The following is a 10,991-nucleotide window of genomic DNA, read 5'->3' as shown; positions in this document are numbered from 1 at the left end:
CTCAAATCTGTTCCTTCAGCAGATCACTAATACTTAAATTAATAAGGTAGTATACATACTGAAATGGTGTTATGCGGAATTTACAATACAAATAGAAATTGGAGGGTTGAGAGATAGGCAGTAGCCTTTAGTCTTCCCAGACTCAGGACCTGCCTTTAAATTTTAAACTTTCCTCTACATCCGTCTTCTTTCTCTGTTTTCCTTCTCTTCTGCTTTTTTCCCTTCCTCCTCTCTCATGGGTACAATTGGGGGTGGGGAGGGGCATCGCTTACCTGGGTTGCACATGAGATTGTGCCAGGGATGCTTCTACGCAAGGCACTTCGGATGCAGTTGCCATTCACTTCCTTGGCATATGGCGTCCGCACAACATGGTTGTCCCTCCAGTCTTTATGTCCTGTGCCCCAACCTCAACTTGTCTTTCTCGTCTCAGAAAGTACTAAGTCTGAGCAGGTTTGGGGCTTCTTCTTTTTAAGATTGGAGGAAAAGCACAATCTTACGTGGCTGGCATCCAGAGCTACTCAAGGTGATGTTTCGCCTTTGGCAGAAACAGACACACCATGCCAAGACGTGCCTACCAGTGACACCAATGCCTTTGCTTCAACAATTAAACAGAAGTTTAACTCTTTGGCCTGTGTTCATATCATTGTTACAGTTATTTATAAATAACTGTATTTAAGTACAGTGGTACCTCAGGTTACATATGCTTCAGGTTACATACGCTTCAGGTTACAGACTCCGCTAACCCAGAAATAGTGCTTCAGGTTAAGAACTTTGCTTCAGGATGAGAACAGAAATCATGCTCCGGCGGTGCGGCGGCAGCAGGAGGCCCCATTAGCTAATGTGGTGCTTCAGGTTAAGAACAGTTTCAGGTTAAGAACGGACCTCCAGAACGAATTAAGTACAGTGGTGCCCCGCAAGACGAATGCCTCGCAAGACGGAAAACTCGCTAGACGAAAGAGTTTTCCGTTTTGGAGGTGCTTCGCAAAACGAATTTCCTATGGGCTTGCTTCGCAAGATGACAATGTCTTGCGAGTTCCTGCTGGTTCCCCCCCCCTTTTTCTAAGTCGCTAAGCCGCTTATCAGCTGATCCGATCAGCAGATAAGCCGCTAAAAGCCGCTAATAGCGCTAATAGCGCTAATCCGCTAATCCGTCAATGGGCTTGCTTCGCAAGACGAAAAAACCGCTAGATGAAGAGAATCACAGAACGGATTCTTTTCGTCTTGCGAGGCACCACTGTACTTAACCCGAGGTACCACTGTATTTAAAAATGAATCACATAAAATGCTCTTAAAATATTCATGTTGTGTCCCCCCAGCATATCTTTAATATATATTCAAGAATGGGCCTTTACCCTTGATGAGAATTTATTGGCATCTGTCTATTTCGAGACACAAACTGCTTTGTTAGCAGTGACCTTCCCAAGACGCAAGCCTGGGCAGTGTGTATGGAGGTCCTGGGCTGATGTGGTCTAAAGGAAAGCAGAGCAAGATGTTTGGCACCAGCTTGGCTGCAGGAGTTGCTGGAGGTTTAGGGTCAGTTTTCCTTCTCCTAAATGGGCTCTCTTCCCAGGCTGATGAGCCCCATTTGCCCCTCACTCCTCTCTACAGCAGGGACGCGGGTGGCGCTGTGGGTTAAACCACTGAGCCTTGGGCTTGCCGATCAGAAAGTCGGTGGTTCAAATCCCTGTGACGGGGTGAGCTCCTGTTGCTCGGTCCCTGCTCCTGCCAACCTAGCAGTTCGAAAGCACCTCAAAGTGCAAGTAGATAAATAGGTACCACTCCGGCGGAAGGTAAACGGCGTTTCTGTGCGCTGCTCTGGTTTGCCAGAAACGGCTTAGTCATGCTAGCCACATGACCTGGAAGCTGTACGCTGGCTCCCTCAGCCAGTAAAGTGAGATGAGTGCCACAACCCCAGAGTCGGTCACGACTGGACCTAATGGTCAGGGGTCCCTTTACCTTTACCTTACCTCTCTACAGCATGTGCAGAAACTGCCTTCTTGACCACTGGACCCACTATTGGTCTGATCTGCTGGAGCCTGTCTTCACATGCAGAGGAAGTCCCTAACTTACTGAGGTTTGGAGACCCATTGGCTGCCCTCACCTGGTTTATTCGGCCAGTCAAAGCCATTCCTGGGGTGGGACCACTGTCACATGCTGACAGCTTCAAGGAGCCCCAGGTGAGAGCTGAGTGCAGGGTGGGGGACCAAAGGGGGATAAACTATCCCAGAAGAAGCTCAATGTGGCCTCCACCAGAGATACTCCCCTTCCCCTAACGCGCCATACACCCCTTGAAATAATATTGGGAGAATATTACCCTCTCAGATTGGTTCCCTCAGAGTTGCATTCCATTTCTCCCCATCCTTTCCTTCCACGTCCTTCCCCCCCCCCTAACGCACAGCAACAACAAAGCTTGCACATGTATACAAATGTTAAATTGTGGTGGCGTCACTGGTGTAGCTTAAGATACAACCTACTGTTGCTGCGGGCCATGAAGCAACAGCTGGATAAACCGTGTGGTGGGACATTCATCACGTTTAATTCTCACCGTGGCCTCTTAGAACAATAACTCCGTTCTTGCCAACTTCATGTGACAGCGGCTCCAGCAGCATTTCAATATGGCATTCCTGTTTATAACAAGCAACTACGGGGGCAGGTTAGTTCTAATGATACGAATTATTATGCAATATAGCATGCTGGAAACTCTTTGTATGCCCAGGGGCTAGGCTTTACCAGCTGTCTCTTATCCTTACCTGACCCAAAAAGCTGATTCTTTTCACCTGAATCTTCGTTTGTGAAGAGATCCTGTTAATTTGAATTAAGTTCCAATGGGTATTGCGGAAGGTGGTTCTGACGTTTCAATGGTAACTTCAGAGTGTGGAGTATTTGGTGTGGGAAGTTTGCTTTCTGGTCGGGAGGAAATTAGTTTAACTTTCACGTGGGGCCTTAGCTGACAGCTGTGAGTGAAAATTTTCCACCTGCAAAATGAGGATAAATGGTGTGCACATTTCATTTGGTGGGTGCAGGTATAGCCATTTGAGCTAGGCAGCATGACTTGATGGGGGCAGGACTAAAGAGGCCAGGAATAGTTTATATATGGCCAGGAGCTGGTCAGTTGAGGGGGGTCCGTTAAACGGAGAGCGGCGTTTGTAGGACAGTTGCAATTGTTGGTGTTTGTGGAGTCAGCCAGAAGATGGAGAAGGAGACAGCGGAGGAAAGGAGGGCAGACGGAAGAAAGAAGAGCTTGGAAGTAGGTGGAATGGCTTGTTGGCTGAAGATTTGCTCAAGATAGCTGAATCAGTTGGCTCAGGCTGAAGAGACGATGGGAGGACATGCCTGCAGCAGAGAGGCAACGAATGAGCAGAGGGAATTTCAGAGGTGCACAGAACTGTGTCCAGTTCTGGGCACCACAGTTCAAGAAGGACACTGACAAACTGGAACGTGTCCAGAGGAGGGCAACCAAAATGGTCAAAGGCCTGGAAACGATGCCTTATGAGGAACGGCTAAGGGAGCTGGGCATGTTTAGCCTGGAGAAGAGGAGGTTAAGGGGTGATATGATAGCCATGTTCAAATATATAAAAGGATGTCACATAGAGGAGGGAGAAAGGTTGTTTTCTGCTGCTCCAGAGAAGCGGACACGGATCAATGGATCCAAACTACAAGAAAGAAGATTCCACCTAAACATTAGGAAGAACTTCCTGACAGTAAGAGCTGTTCGACAGTGGAATTTGCTGCCAAGGAGTGTGGTGGAGTCTCCGACTTTGGAGGTCTTTAAGCAGAGGCTTGACAACTATATGTCAGGAGTGCTCTGATGGTCTTTCCTGCTTGGCAGGGGGTTGGACTCGATGGCCCTTGTGTTCTCTTCCAACTCTATGATTCTATGACTGATTCAGTTGCACTGGGCACAGAGCCTCAGGGCACCACAACTATGGAAGGTGAGAGGCGGGTGTGTGTGTGCTGAATTTTGGCATTGCACATGGCGCCACTGAAATTTGAGACCCCCCAAATCCACCACTGGAATAAGGAACATTGTACTCTCCTTGAGAATGCTTCTTGCTTACCTGGATAGAAGATAGGAAAAGGGCTCTGCAAGTGTGTATCAAAACTAGCCTACCACGGAAAGTTCAAATTTGCCTTTGTTGCTGTGCCGACTTTTGCCTCTGGCCCTGTGTTGTTCTGGCACGTAGTGCCCGAAGGCTGCTTAGAAAGGAATGAGCCCTTGGGCTCAAGGCCGGCCCACCCGTGAGGCAAGGTGAGGCAACTGTCTCAGGCAGCAAAATCCACAAGGGGCAGCAGTCTCAGTGCCAATATTTCTTTCTCCCTTGTTCCTGATGTAGATCTTCCCTCACACCTTCCCGGCCGGGGGGGGGGCACCATTTTGGGGTCTGCCAAAATGTCTTGGGTCTGAAAATGGTTCCCCTTTCCTGCGGTAGGCAGAGCAAAAAGCTTCGAAGTTGCCTGGCCCCTCAATTCTTGGTCTTCACCCTGAGATTTTACATGTTCCACACAAGAAGGTCAAAGTGCTGGAATTTAAGGTCAAGCCCAGAAACATACCTTTCATTTCTTCTGTTACACTACCCTGTGATTTATGTATTTTGGTATTCTCCACTTTCATTTCTAGAGAGATGTATTTAATCCTGTTCTGTTAAGAGATGAGTGGTGCTCAATTAAGTTTTTATTGTATTCCAGAAACTGTGGGAGAAGGGGGCTCATTACTAAACAACTCCACAAATCTTTTCAATGCAAATGAAATCTGAAGGGGGAAAGGCTTCTAAATCACGCAGACGCTTAATTAGAATTGGAAACATTACATTTCATTGATTATTATTTTTTAAATAGGGAGTGCTTACGATACATTTCAAAGGCTTCATTTTTGCCAAACTATAGACCGTTTTTCAGCATAATAAAATCAAAGCATACCTCATGCCTGGCTTCATTTTTTAAAACAAGGCTTTTGCAGGAACTGCCAAACGAATGCCAAAAGGACTAGCAGGAAACTCTGGAGTCCTAAGGGTGAAGCTTTTGAACATTTGAAATGCTCACATTGGGAAGTTTCCCCTTTTGGTTCTCGTGGCATTACAATTTACTGCCGCTTGTCATTTCCGTAGGGGCTTCGCCCTAGGAGTCCTCAGATGGTATTATTGTAATGCCGTTAAGCAGAGCTATCATAATAAATAAAGGCAGAAGGCAGATGCCAGCAAGAATAAAAGATTCGGGATTTTCTGCTTATATCTTGCTGCTGCTGCTGCTACTCCCAGTTTATGCATTCAACAAAACAAAGTGGCAAAGCTTGCAAAACGGGTAACCTTTCCCCTATCATTCCATGTTTCTGGGCAAGGAAAAGGTGGTAACTTTTCATCAGACAGAGGGCAAAGTCACTAAGATGCTCAGGGGGTTTATTTTGGGGAAGGTGGAAGAGGCAGAGTCCCGTCCCCCCCGTTCCGGACCACATAAGATTATTCTCCCCGAGTACCTCAATCTGGGCTATTGTGAGGTTTTAAATTACAAGTGATTTATTCTTGAATATACCCAAGGGCAATTACTGAACTCTGCTGCGAGGTTACATACATAAATGGTTTTCATATGCATGTTAAATGGGGTGGTGTGGCCCCCTAGCCGTTGTCCTCTCTGCTAGAGCTACTCCAAGACATTTGGGCACCTGACAGAAACCACAAAATGGTGCCCTGTCCCCGCAAGTAGGAAAAAAGGAATGAGTGAAGATGGACATTGGGAACAAGCAGGGGAATCAAATTAACCTTACCAGATGGCTGAAGTGGGAATCAAATGCTATAATGGGAGGGGATGGGGAAGGCCTGCTCTTCATGTGACTGGGTGGTGCAGAGCCCAGGAGACACCAGAAGGCACAGACCAGTTGACATATATACATGGAATGGGTGTGTGTTTTTTGGGGGGGGAGACACTCAATATGCCAGCAAGTTTGGAAAACTCAGCAGTGGCCAGAGGATTGGAGAAGATCAGTCAACATCCCAATCCCAAAGAAGGGCAGTGCCAAAGAATGCTCCAACTACCGCACAATTGCGCTCATTTCACATGCTAGCAAGGTTATGCTTAAAATTCTACAAGGCAGGCTTAAGCAGTATGTGGACCGAGAACTCCCAGAAGTGCAAGCTGGATTTCAAAGAGGCAGAGGAACCAGAGACCAAATTGCAAACATGCGATTATGGAGAAAGCTAGAGAGTTCCAGAAAAACATCTACTTCTGCTTCATTGACAACGCAAAAGCATTTGATTGTGTTGACCACAGCAAACGATGGCAAGTTCTTAAAGAAATGGGAGTGCCTGATCACCTCATCTGTCTCCTGAGAAATCTCTATGTGGGACAAGAAGCTACAGTTAGAACTGGATGTGAAATAACTGATTGGTTCAAAATCGGGAAAGGCTGTATATTTTCTCCCTGCTTATTTAACCTATATGCAGAATTCATCATGTGAAAGGCTGGACTGGATGAATCCCTAGCCGGAATTAAGATTGCCGGAAGAAATATCAACAACCTCAGATATGCTGATGACACAACCTTGATGGCAGAAAGTGAGGAGGAATTAAAGAACCTTTTAATGAGGGTGAAAGAGGAGAGCGCAAAATATGGTCTGAAGCTCAACATCAAAAAAATTAAGATCATGGCCACTGGTCCCATCACCTCCTGGCAAAGAGAAGGGGAAGAAATGGGAGGCAGTGAGAGATTTTACTTTCTTGGGTTCCATGATCACTGCAGATGGTGACAGCAGTCACGAAATTAAAAGACACCTGCTTCTTGGGAGAAAAGCAATAACAAACCTAGACAGCATCTTAAAAAGCAGAGACATCACCTGCCAACAAACGTCCGTATAGTTAAAGCTATAGTTTTCCCAGTAGTGATGTATGGAAATGAGAGCTGGACCATAAAGAGGGCTGATCGCTGAAGAATTGATGCTTTTGAATTATGTTGCTGGAGGAGACTCTTGAGAGTCCCATGGACTGCAAGAAGATCAAACCTCTCCATTCTGAAGGAAATCAGCTCTGAGTCCTCACTGGAAGGACAGATCCTGAAGCTGAGGCTCCAATACTTTGGCCACCTCATGAGAAGAGAAGACTCCCTGGAAAAGACCCTGATGTTGGGAAAGATGGAGGGCACAAGGAGAAGGGGACGACAGAGGACGAGATGGTGGGACAGTGTTCTCGAAGCTACCAGCATGACTCTGACCAAGCTGCGGGAGGCAGTGGAAGACAGGAGTGCCCGGCATGCTCTGGTCCATGGGGTCACAAAGAGTCGGACACGACTAAACGACTAAACAACAAAATTATCCTTCACCTCAGGAAGCCAGACCCTCATACACCCAAACTCCTTTTGCATGTGTATACACACCCCATTGAGCGTGACATCGCAACTTCTCAGCATACTATTTCAGCTTCTAATTGCTACTGGGAAAAGCAGTCCAATTACTTGCTAAACTATGGCTGCAAGATTTCAGTGGTAGGTTAATCAATTAGGAAGTAATTGATTAGCTGGTAGGGGACCAATTTTCATCAGTGAGGATAAATTGTAATCAGGGGTGGTGGTGAATTGAAGGCACACATTTTGATGTTCTTTAGGTCCAGAAGAATCACTATAGCAGTTAACTAAAGAGGAAGCATGGAAGATGGCCTTACCTTCTGAGTGGAGCTTTTGCTTATAAAACAGCAATATCCTTAGATATTTCATAAAGGCATCCAGTTTGAGGATTTGTGTTGACAAAATAGGTAAATGTGTTTATATTTTAAACATTGGTTAATCAACTGGACTTTTTATTTGGTTGACATCCTACCTGAAGCCCATTCAACATTTCAGAATCCATCTAAAAGGTAGTGCGATGAATATGTCATGTAAACTGGAGCCCAGTCAGTTGAGATGATGGCCTCTTGAAGTTTGGGGAAACATCATATGATGAGGATATTTGTGGAAAAGTTAGAGCAGAACCATACCAGGACAGAAGGCATCATCAACCCAAATCTATGTAACGATGATTCTGTAGGTGGGAAGAGCTTTATTTGGCAGCAATCTCTCATTTTGTTAATTCTCAAGTGTAACCGTCCTTAGCTGCATAGACACACTTCTTACAGGTCTAGTGCACAGGCTCCCACACATGTGTGAAAACAGAAGAATACATAGAATCTTCAAGTCGGAAGGGACCTCAAGGGACATCTAGTCTAACCTTGCAATGCAGGAATCTCAGCTAAAGCATCCATGGCAGATGACCGCCCAACCTCTGCTTAAAAACCTCCAAGGAAGGAGAGTTCACCACCTCTCGTGGGAGTTTGTGCCGCTTCTGAACAGCTCTTGCTGTCAGAAAGTTTTTTTGAATGTTTAGTCGGAATCTCCTTTCTTGCACCTTGAAACCATTGTTTGAGTCCTAGCCTCCAGAGCAGGAGAAAACAAGCATGCTCCCTCCTCCATGTGACAGCCCTTAAGACATTTGAAGATGGCTATCACATCTCCTCTCAGTCTCCTCTTTTGCAGGCTAAACATTCCCAGCCCCTTCAGGCGCTCCTCATAAGGCTTAGTTTCCAGACCCTTGATCATCTTGGTTGCCCACCTCTGCACATGTTCCAGCTTGTCAACAGCCTCCTTAAAATGTGGCACCCAGAACTGGACAGAGTATTCCAAGTGTGGTCTGACTAAGGCAGAAGAGAGTGGTACTATTCCTTCCCTTGACCAGGACACTATATTTCTGTTGATGCAGCCTAGAATAGCATAAGCTTTTTTTGCTGCTGACTCATGTTAAGCTTGTGGTCCACCAAACCCCCTAGATCCTTTTCAAATGCACTGCTAGTAAGCCAGGTGGCCCCCATTGATAGGGTTGCCATACTGTTCTACAACTGTACCGATACAGAGAAGGATAGAAGGAAGCTGTTTTGTAAGAGGAAACCTGCAGAAATAACTGCCAATACAGGTTGCTATCAAGCAGCGTGGAAAGAGGACGGTCTGCTAGGATGGTCAAGTCTGTGGCCAGAGACAGTATTGAAGGCCAGCTCTTCTTCCCCCCAAAACTGGGGTTGGCATCAGATTGATGGTGGACTGGGTGAAGTCCTCTGTCTTATAATCCTTGAAGCTTCTCAAACTTGCTATAAGCCGATCTCTTGAGGCTGCATGAAAGAATAACACAAGCGCAGAAGGGCTCCACTGATTCTTCTGAGGGGGAACGCTCTACCAATCTGAAAAGTAAGCCCCGCCAGCCACCCCCCAAATCGTCGTGCTTTTCTCCCCATCCTCATTTTGTTTTTTCTCCCGCTCCCCCAGAAGTTTGCTGGAAAAGTTCCTTTTGGAATTTTTGTCTCGGGACTATATGATCAATGAAAGTGACAAGGCTGGTTCAAAATTAGCCTTTCTAGTATTCAAAACGGTATTTTGGGTGCTGAATGGTGCCACGTGTGCAAACATTTGCACACGTATGTGTGGACTAGAGACAAGATGCATCCGCTCACTCACTTGGTGGTGCATTTATTTTCTGGAAGCTAAATCATGAAGTCTGGCAAGGGCTGGAGCAGTTCGCACCGATGCACCAGAAAATAACGGCTGGGACAGTGTGATAACACCAGCTCCATGCATTCAAACTCATGCATTGACTCAATGCATGATGTGGGAGTAGGACTGCCCCCACTAGCCCGCCCCCCCGCTGTAGCACACCCTACTGTTTTCGTGTTGACATGGACGTGTGCAAAATAGAGCCTTCACATGTACAGCTGCATGCATGAAGGCTTATGTGCAATCAGGAAACCCACAAAAACCAAGTTCCCCATTGTGTGGAGGCCTTTGCATGTATCACGGTATATGTGACGCCTTTCTTTGCAGACAATAGGTAGGCTGGTGTAGCACACAGCTTTGAGAACAGGCCTCCCTGCGGCCCGGCTCACATCCAATATTTAAAAAATACTTTCTAGAGTTTCAGAAAACAGAACATCTTTAGGTATTTGGTCAAAACTAGAAATTTGCCAAGCGTATTACTCTTACAACAGCATAGCAAAACCTTTGTACAAGACAGCCTCTTACTCCACCGTCACTTTAGACTCCTCAACCTTCTGTGTTGTGAAATAGTGTGAAATATTTGAAAACATGCATGTACAGCTGAGGAATATATTAACATGTTAAAAAGCTGGAAAGCTTTTTTTCAAGTTTTTCAGTTCCTTTCATTTTCTATCTCTGGTGTATAAAGCGCAGAGTTTACATTTAGAAGTCACGGGTCTCTCTCATTATTCTAGTATTTTCAAGAATATGCTATTCAATGAAATGGGGTGAAATACAACTAAAACAAAAGTGCAGGATCTATTTTCCATTGTGACACTTGTGTGTTTGGCCTCATGCATCAGATATACACTGAGCATATGCACGCATGCACACACTAATTTATCCATGCATCTATGCATACTTCTCCACCTGCGCATATACACACCACGCATTCCCACCCATGCATACACACCCATGCACATCTTGATCTCTCTGCTGGACAGACTCAAGCTGTGCCCCCATCAACTGGTGCACAATTACGGTGCCAACATCTGCTGCCAGCACCCTGTTCCAGCTGCTACCACTATGGTTTGCATTGCCACTAAGGATGGCAAGCTGCTGTCGAGCTTGCCACTGGAGACACAGGGCTCTGCTTGCAAACATCCCTTGCTGCCATCATAATACTCTTCTTCCTCCTCTCTTTCCAGACCAAATGGATGGAGGTGAGGTAATGTAATGGTACAACAGTGGAGGCAAGTTGAGAAATGATTTGGTGGAGGAATGCAGTGTCTCTTCATCTTACCTTACCATCCCCTTACCTTTCCCGCCCCAACCTGGCCACAGTGATCCATGCGACGGTCATCTCCAGGCTTGACTACTGTAATTCACTCTACGCGGGGCTGCCCTTGAAGCTGTCCCATAAACTCCAGCGGGTGCAGAATGCTGCAGCGAGGCTCCTCACGGGGTCTCTGCCATGGGAGCATATTCACCCAGTGCTTTTCAAGGTACACTGGCTC

This window comes from Podarcis liolepis (genome assembly GCF_965112155.1).
Source record: "Podarcis liolepis genome assembly, chromosome: 8".
Taxonomy (NCBI): domain Eukaryota; kingdom Metazoa; phylum Chordata; class Lepidosauria; order Squamata; family Lacertidae; genus Podarcis; species Podarcis liolepis.
The sequence above is the reverse complement of the archived record's forward strand: the minus strand, read 5'-3'. Positions refer to the sequence as shown.